Raw genomic sequence first — 8,647 nt, 5'->3', positions numbered from 1 at the left:
ACCTCATGACTGTTATACTGCAAGATCCCTGGAGCAGTGTGCAAACGCACCTGATGGCTGTTATACTACAGGATCCCTGGAGCAGTGTGCACACGCACCTCATGACTGTTGTGCTGCAGGATCCCTGGAGCAGTGTGCACGCGCACCTCATGACTGTTATACTGCAAGATCCCTGGAGCAGTGTGCACACGCACCTCATGACTGTTATACTGCAAGATCCCTGGAGCAGTGTGCACACACACCTCATGACTGTTATACTGCAAGATCCCTGGAGCAGTGTGCACACGCACCTCATGACTGTTGTGCTGCAGGATCCCTGGAGCAGTGTGCACACGCATCTCATGACTGTTGTGCTGCAGGATCCCTGGAGCAGTGTGCACACGCACCTCATGGCTGTTATGCTGCAAGATCCCTGGAGCAGTGTGCACACGAACCTCATGACTGTTGTGCTGCAGGATCCCTGGAGCAGTGTGCACACGCACCTCATGACTGTTATACTGCAGGATCCCTGGAGCAGTGTGCACACGCACCTCATGACTGTTGTGCTACAGGATCCCTGGAGCAGTGTGCACACGCACCTCATGACTGTTATGCTGCAAGATCCCTGGAGCAGTGTGCACACGCACCTCATGACTGTTATACTGCAGGATCCCTGGAGCAGTGTGCACACGCACCTCATGGCTGTTATACTGCAAGATCACTGGAGCAGTGTGCACACGCACCTCATGGCTGTTATACTGCAGGATCCCTGGAGCAGTGTGCACATGCACCTCATGACTGTTGTGCTGCAGGATCCCTGGAGCAGTGTGCACACGCACCTCATGAGTCACGACTGTTATACTGCAAGATCCCTGGAGCAGTGTGCACACGCACCTGATGGCTGTTATACTGCAGGATCCCTGGAGCAGTGTGCACACGCACCTCATGACTGTTGTGCTGCAGGATCCCTGGAGCAGTGTGCACACGCACCTCATGACTGTTGTGCTGCAGAATCCCTGGAGCAGTGTGCACACGCACCTCATGACTGTTATACTGCAAGATCCCTGGAGCAGTGTGCACACGCACCTCATGACTGTTATACTGCAGGATCCCTGGAGCAGTGTGCACATGCACCTCATGGCTGTTATACTGCAAGATCAGTGGAGCAGTGTGCACACGCACCTCATGGCTGTTATACTGCAGGATCCCTGGAGCAGTGTGCACACGCACCTCATGACTGTTGTGCTGCAGGATCCCTGGAGCAGTGTGCACACGCACCTCATGACTGTTGTGCTGTAGGATCGCTGGAGCAGTGTGCACACGCACCTCATGACTGTTATACTGCAAGATCCCTGGAGCAGTGTGCACACGCACCTCATGACTGTTGTGCTGCAGGATCCCTGAAGCAGTGTGCACACGCACCTCATGACTGTTGTGCTGCAGGATCCCAGTGTGCACACGCACCTCATGACTGTTATACTGCAAGATCCCTGGAGCAGTGTGCACACGCACCTCATGACTGTTATACTGCAAGATCCCTGGAGCAGTGTGCACACGCACCTCATGACTGTTATACTGCAAGATCCCTGGAGCAGTGTGCACACACCTCATGACTGTTATACTGCAAGATCCCTGGAGCAGTGTGGACACGCACCTCATGACTGTTGTGCTGCAGGATCCCTGGAGCAGTGTGCACACGCATCTCATGACTGTTGTGCTGCAGGATCCCTGGAGCAGTGTGCACACGCACCTCATGGCTGTTATGCTGCAAGATCCCTGGAGAAGTGTGCACACGCACCTCATGACTGTTGTGCTGCAGGATCCCTGGAGCAGTGTGCACGCGCACCTCATGACTGTTGTGCTGCAGGATCCCTGGAGCAGTGTGCACGCGCACCTCATGACTGTTATACTGCAAGATCCCTGGAGCAGTGTGCACACGCACCTCATGACAGTTATACTGCAGGATCCCTGGAGCAGTGTGCACACGCACCTCATGACTGTTGTGCTGCAGGATCCCTGGAGCAGTGTGCACACGCACCTCATGACTCTTGTGCTGCAGGATTCCTGGAGCAGTGTGCACACGCACCTCATGACTCTTGTGCTGCAGGATCCCTGGAGCAGTGTGCACATGCACCTCATGACTGTTGTGCTGCAGTATCCCTGGAGCAGTGTGCACGCGCACCTCATGACTGTTATACTGCAAGATCCCTGGAGCAGTGTGCACACGCACCTCATGACTGTTATGCTGCAGGATCCCTGGAGCAGTGTGCACATGCACCTCATGACTGTTGTGCTGCAGGATCCCTGGAGCAGTGTGCACGCGCACCTCATGACTGTTATACTGCAAGATCCCTGGAGCAGTGTGCACACGCACCTCATGACTGTTGTTCTGTAGGATCACTGGAGCAGTGTGCACACGCACCTCATGACTGTTGTGCTGCAGGATCCCTGGAGCAGTGTGCACACGCACTTCATGACTGTTATACTGCAAGATCCCTGGAGCAGTGTGCACAGGCACCTCATGACTGTTGTGCTGCAGGATCCCTGGAGCAGTGTGCACACGCACCTCATGACTGTTGTGCTGCAGGATCCCTGGAGCAGTGTGCACACGCACCTCATGACTGTTATACTGCAAGATCCCTGGAGCAGTGTGCACACGCACCTCATGACTGTTATACTGCAAGATCCCTGGAGCAGTGTGCACACGCACCTCATGACTGTTATACTGCAAGATCCCTGGAGCAGTGTGCACACGCACCTCATGACTGTTATACTGCAAGATCCCTGGAGCAGTGTGCACACGAACCTCATGACTGTTGTGCTGCAGGTTCCCTGGAGCAGTGTGCACACGCATCTCATGACTGTTGTGCTGCAGGATCCCTGGAGCAGTGTGCACACGCACCTCATGACTGTTGTGCTGCAGGATCCCTGGAGTAGTGTGCACACGCACCTCATGACTGTTGTGCTACAGGATCCCTGGAGCAGTGTGCACGCGCACCTCATGACTGTTGTGGTGCAGGATCCCTGGAGCAGTGTGCACGCGCACCTCATGACTGTTATACTGCAAGATCCCTGGAGCAGTGTGCACACGCACCTCATGACTATTATACTGCAAGATCCCTGTAGCAGTGTGCACACGCACCTCATGACTGTTGTGCTGCAGGATCCCTGGAGCAGTGTGCACACGCACCTCATGACTCTTGTGCTGCAGGATCCCTGGAGCAGTGTGCACACGCACCTCATGACTGTTGTGCTGCAGGATCCCTGGAGCAGAGTGCACATGCACCTCATGACTGTTGTGCTGCAGGATCCCTGGAGCAGTGTGCACGCGCACCTCATGACTGTTATACTGCAAGATCCCTGGAGCAGTGTGCACACGCACCTCATGACTGTTATACTGCAAGATCCCTAGAGCAGTGTGCACACGCACCTCATGACTGTTATACTGCAAGATCCCTGGAGCAGTGTGCACACGCACCTCATGACTGTTGTGCTGTAGGATCCCTGGAGCAGAGTGCACACGCACCTCATGACTGTTATACTACAAGATCCCTGGAGCAGTGTGCACACGCACCTCATGACTGTTGTGCTGCAGGATCCCTGGAGCAGTGTGCACACGCACCTCATGACTGTTGTGCTGCAGGATCCCTGGAGTAGTGTGCACACGCACCTCATGACTGTTGTGCTGCAGGATCCCTGGAGCAGTGTGCACACGCACCTCATGACTGTTGTGCTGCAGGATCCCTGGAGCAGTGTGCACACGCACCTCATGACTGTTATACTGCAAGATCCCTGGAGCAGTATGCACACACACCTCATGACTGTTATACTGCAAGATCCCTGGAGCAGTGTGCACACGCACCTCATGACTGTTATACTGCAAGATCCCTTGAGCAGTGTGCACACGCACCTCATGACTGTTGTGCTGTAGGATCCCTGTAGCAGTGTGCACACGCACCTCATGACTGTTGTGCTGCAGGATCCCTGGAGCAGTGTGCACACGCACCTCATGACTGTTATACTGCAAGATCCCTGGAGCAGTGTGCACACGCACCTCATGACTGTTGTGCTGCAGGATCCCTGGAGCAGTGTGCACACGCACCTCATGACTGTTGTGCTGCAGGATCCCTGGAGTAGTGTGCACACGCACCTCATGACTGTTGTGCTGCAGGATCCCTGGAGCAGTGTGCACATGCACCTCATGACTGTTGTGCTGCAGGATCCCTGGAGCAGTGTGCACACGCACCTCATGACTGTTGTGCTGCAGGATCCCTGGAGCAGTGTGCACACGCACCTCATGACTGTTGTGCTGCAGGATCCCTGGAGCAGTGTGCACACGCACCTCATGACTGTTATACTGCAAGATCCCTGGAGCAGTGTGCACACGCACCTCATGACTGTTATACTGCAAGATCCCTGTAGCAGTGTGCACACGCACCTCATGACTGTTGTGCTGTAGGATCCCTGTAGCAGTGTGCACACGCACCTCATGACTGTTGTGCTGCAGGATCCCTGGAGCAGTGTGCACACGCACCTCATGACTGTTATACTGCAAGATCCCTGGAGCAGTGTGCACACGCACCTCATGACTGTTGTGCTGCAGGATCCCTGGAGCAGTGTGCACACGCACCTCATGACTGTTGTGCTGCAGGATCCCTGGAGTAGTGTGCACACGCACCTCATGACTGTTGTGCTGCAGGATCCCTGGAGCAGTGTGCACATGCACCTCATGACTGTTGTGCTGCAGGATCCCTGGAGCAGTGTGCACACGCACCTCATGACTGTTGTGCTGCAGGATCCCTGGAGCAGTGTGCACACGCACCTCATGACTGTTGTGCTGCAGGATCCCTGGAGCAGTGTGCACACGCACCTCATGACTGTTGTGCTGCAGGATCCCTCGAGCAGTGTGCACGCGCACCTCATGACTGTTGTGCTGCAGGATCCCTGGAGCAGTGTGCACGCGCACCTCATGACTGTTATACTGCAAGATCCCTGGAGCAGTGTGCACACGCACCTCATGACTGTTATACTGCAAGATCCCTGGAGCAGTGTGCACACGCACCTCATGACTGTTGTGCTGCAGGCTCCCTGGAGCAGTGTGCACATGCACCTCATGACTGTTATACTGCAAGATCCCTGGAGCAGTGTGCACACGCACCTCATGACTGTTGTGCTGAAGGATCCCTGGAGCAGTGTGCACACGCACCTCATGACTGTTGTGCTGCAGGATCCCTGGAGCAGTGTGCACACGCACCTCATGACTGTTATGCTGCAAGATCCCTGGAGCAGTGTGCAAACGCACCTCATGACTGTTATGCTGCAAGATCCCTGGAGCAGTGTGCACACGCACCTCATGACTGTTGTGCTGCAGGATCCCTGGAGCAGTGTGCACACGCACCTCATGACTTTTGTGCTGTAGGATCCCTGGAGCAGTGTGCACACGCACCTCATGACTTTTGTGCTGTAGGATCCCTGGAGCAGTGTGCACACGCACCTCATGACTGTTGTGCTGCAGGATCCCTGGAGTAGTGTGCACACGCACCTCATGACTGTTGTGCTGCAGGATCCCTGGAGCAGTGTGCACACGCACCTCATGACTGTTGTGCTGCAGGATCCCTGGAGCAGTGTGCACACGCACCTCATGACTGTTATACTGCAAGATCCCTGGAGCAGTATGCACACACACCTCATGACTGTTATACTGCAAGATCCCTGGAGCAGTGTGCACACGCACCTCATGACTGTTATAGTGCAAGATCCCTGGAGCAGTGTGCACACGCACCTCATGACTGTTGTGCTGTAGGATCCCTGTAGCAGTGTGCACACGCACCTCATGACTGTTGTGCTGCAGGATCCCTGGAGCAGTGTGCACACGCACCTCATGACTGTTATACTGCAAGATCCCTGGAGCAGTGTGCACACGCACCTCATGACTGTTGTGCTGCAGGATCCCTGGAGCAGTGTGCACACGCACCTCATGACTGTTGTGCTGCAGGATCCCTGGAGCAGTGTGCACACGCACCTCATGACTGTTGTGCTGCAGGATCCCTGGAGCAGTGTGCACACGCACCTCATGACTGTTGTGCTGCAGGATCCCTGGAGCAGTGTGCACACGCACCTCATGACTGTTGTGCTGCAGGATCCCTGGAGCAGTGTGCACATGCACCTCATGACTGTTGTGCTGCAGGATCCCTGGAGCAGTGTGCACACGCACCTCATGACTGTTGTGCTGCAGGATCCCTGGAGCAGTGTGCACATGCACCTCATGACTGTTATACTGCAAGATCCCTGGAGCAGTGTGCACACGCACCTCATGACTGTTATGCTGCAAGATCCCTGGAGCAGTGTGCACACGCACCTCATGACTGTTATACTGCAAGATCCCTGGAGCAGTGTGCACACGCACCTCATGACTTTTGTGCTGTAGGATCCCTGGAGCAGTGTGCACACGCACCTCATGACTGTTGTGCTGCAGGATCCCTGGAGCAGTGTGCACACGCACCTCATGACTGTTGTGCTGCAGGATCCCTGGAGCAGTGTGCACATGCACCTCATGACTGTTGTGCTGCAGGATCCCTGGAGCAGTGTGCACACGCACCTCATGACTGTTATGCTGCAAGATCCCTGGAGCAGTGTGCACACGCACCTCATGACTGTTGTGCTGCAGAATCCCTGGAGCAGTGTGCACACGCACCTCATGACTGTTGTGCTGCAGGATCCCTGGAGCAGTGTGCACACGCACCTCATGACTGTTGTGCTACATGATCAATGGAGCAGTGTGCACACGCACCTCATGACTGTTGTGCTGCAGGATCCCTGGAGCAGTGTGCATACGCACCTCATGACTGTTGTGCTGCAGGATCCCTGGAGCAGTGTGCACACGCACCTCATGACTGTTGTGCTGCAGGATCCCTGGACCAGTGTGCACATGCACCTCATGACTGTTATACTGCAAGATCCCTGGAGCAGTGTGCACACGCACCTCATGACTGTTGTGCTGCAGGATCCCTGGAGCAGTGTGCACACGCACCTCATGACTGTTGTGCTGCAGGATCCCTGGAGCAGTGTGCACGCGCACCTCATGACTGTTATACTGCAAGATCCCTGGAGCAGTGTGCACGCGCACCTCATGACTGTTATACTGCAAGTTCCCTGGAGCAGTGTGCACACGCACCTCATGACTGTTATACTGCAAGATCCCTGGAGCAGTGTGCACACGCACCTCATGACTGTTGTGCTGCAGGATCCCTGGAGCAGTGTGCACACGCACCTCATGACTGTTGTGCTGCAGGATCCCTGGAGCAGCGTGCACACGCACCTCATGACTGTTGTGCTGCAGGATCCCTGGAGCAGTGTGCACGCGCACCTCATGACTGTTATACTGCAAGATCCCTGGAGCAGTGTAAACGCGCACCTCATGACTGTTATACTGCAAGATCCTTGGAGCAGTGTGCACACGCACCTCATGACTGTTATACTGCAAGATCCCTGGAGCAGTGTGCACACGCACCTCATGACTGTTGTGCTGCAGGATCCCTGGAGCAGTGTGCACACGCACCTCATGACTGTTGTGCTGCAGGATCCCTGGAGTAGTGTGCACACGCACCTCATGACTGTTGTGCTGCAGGATCCCTGGAGCAGTGTGCACACGCACCTCATGACTGTTGTGCTGCAGGATCCCTGGAGTAGTGTGCACACGCACCTCATTACTGTTATACTGCAAGATCCCTGGAGCAGTGTGCACACACACCTCATGACTGTTATACTGCAAGATCCCTGGAGCAGTGTGCACACGCACCTCATGACTGTTATACTGCAAGATCCCTGGAGCAGTGTGCACACGCACCTCATGACTGTTGTGCTGCAGGATCCCTGGAGCAGTGTGCACATGCACCTCATGACTGTTGTGCTGCAGGATCCCTGGAGTAGTGTGCACACGCACCTCATGACTGTTGTGCTGCAGGATCCCTGGAGCAGTGTGCACACGCACCTCATGACTGTTGTACTGCAGGATCCCTAGAGCAGTGTGCACACGCACCTCATGACTGTTGTGCTGCAGGATCCCTGGAGCAGTGTGCACACGCACCTCATGACTGTTGTGCTGCAGGATCCCTGGAGCAGTGTGCACACGCACCTCATTACTGTTGTGCTGCAGGATCCCTGGAGCAGTGTGCACGCGCACCTCATGACTGTTGTGCTGCAAGATCCCTGGAGCAGTGTGCACACGCACCTCATGACTGTTGTGCTGCAGGATCCCTGGAGCAGTGTGCACGCGCACCTCATGACGGTTATACTGCAAGATCCCTGGAGCAGTGTGCACACGCACCTCATGACTGTTGTGCTGCAGGATCCCTGGAGCAGTGTGCACACGCACCTCATGACTGTTGTGCTGCAGGATCCCTGGAGCAGTGTGCACACGCACCTCATGACTGTTGTGCTGCAGGATCCCTGGAGCAGTGTGCACATACACCTCATGACTGTTGTGCTGCAGGATCCCTGGAGCAGTGTGCACACGCACCTCATGACTGTTGTGCTGCAGGATCCCTGGAGCAGTGTGTACATGCACCTCATGACTGTTGTGCTGCAGGATCCCTGGAGCAGTGTGCACACGCACCTCATGACTGTTGTGCTGCAGGATCCCTGGAGCAGTGTGCACATGCACCTCATG

The sequence above is a fragment of the Dendrobates tinctorius genome, unplaced genomic scaffold, assembly GCF_039654945.1.
Source record: "Dendrobates tinctorius isolate UK_male_01 unplaced genomic scaffold, ASM3965494v1 ptg000086l, whole genome shotgun sequence".
In the NCBI taxonomy this organism is placed as follows: domain Eukaryota; kingdom Metazoa; phylum Chordata; class Amphibia; order Anura; family Dendrobatidae; genus Dendrobates; species Dendrobates tinctorius.
This window is presented reverse-complemented; position numbering follows the sequence as displayed.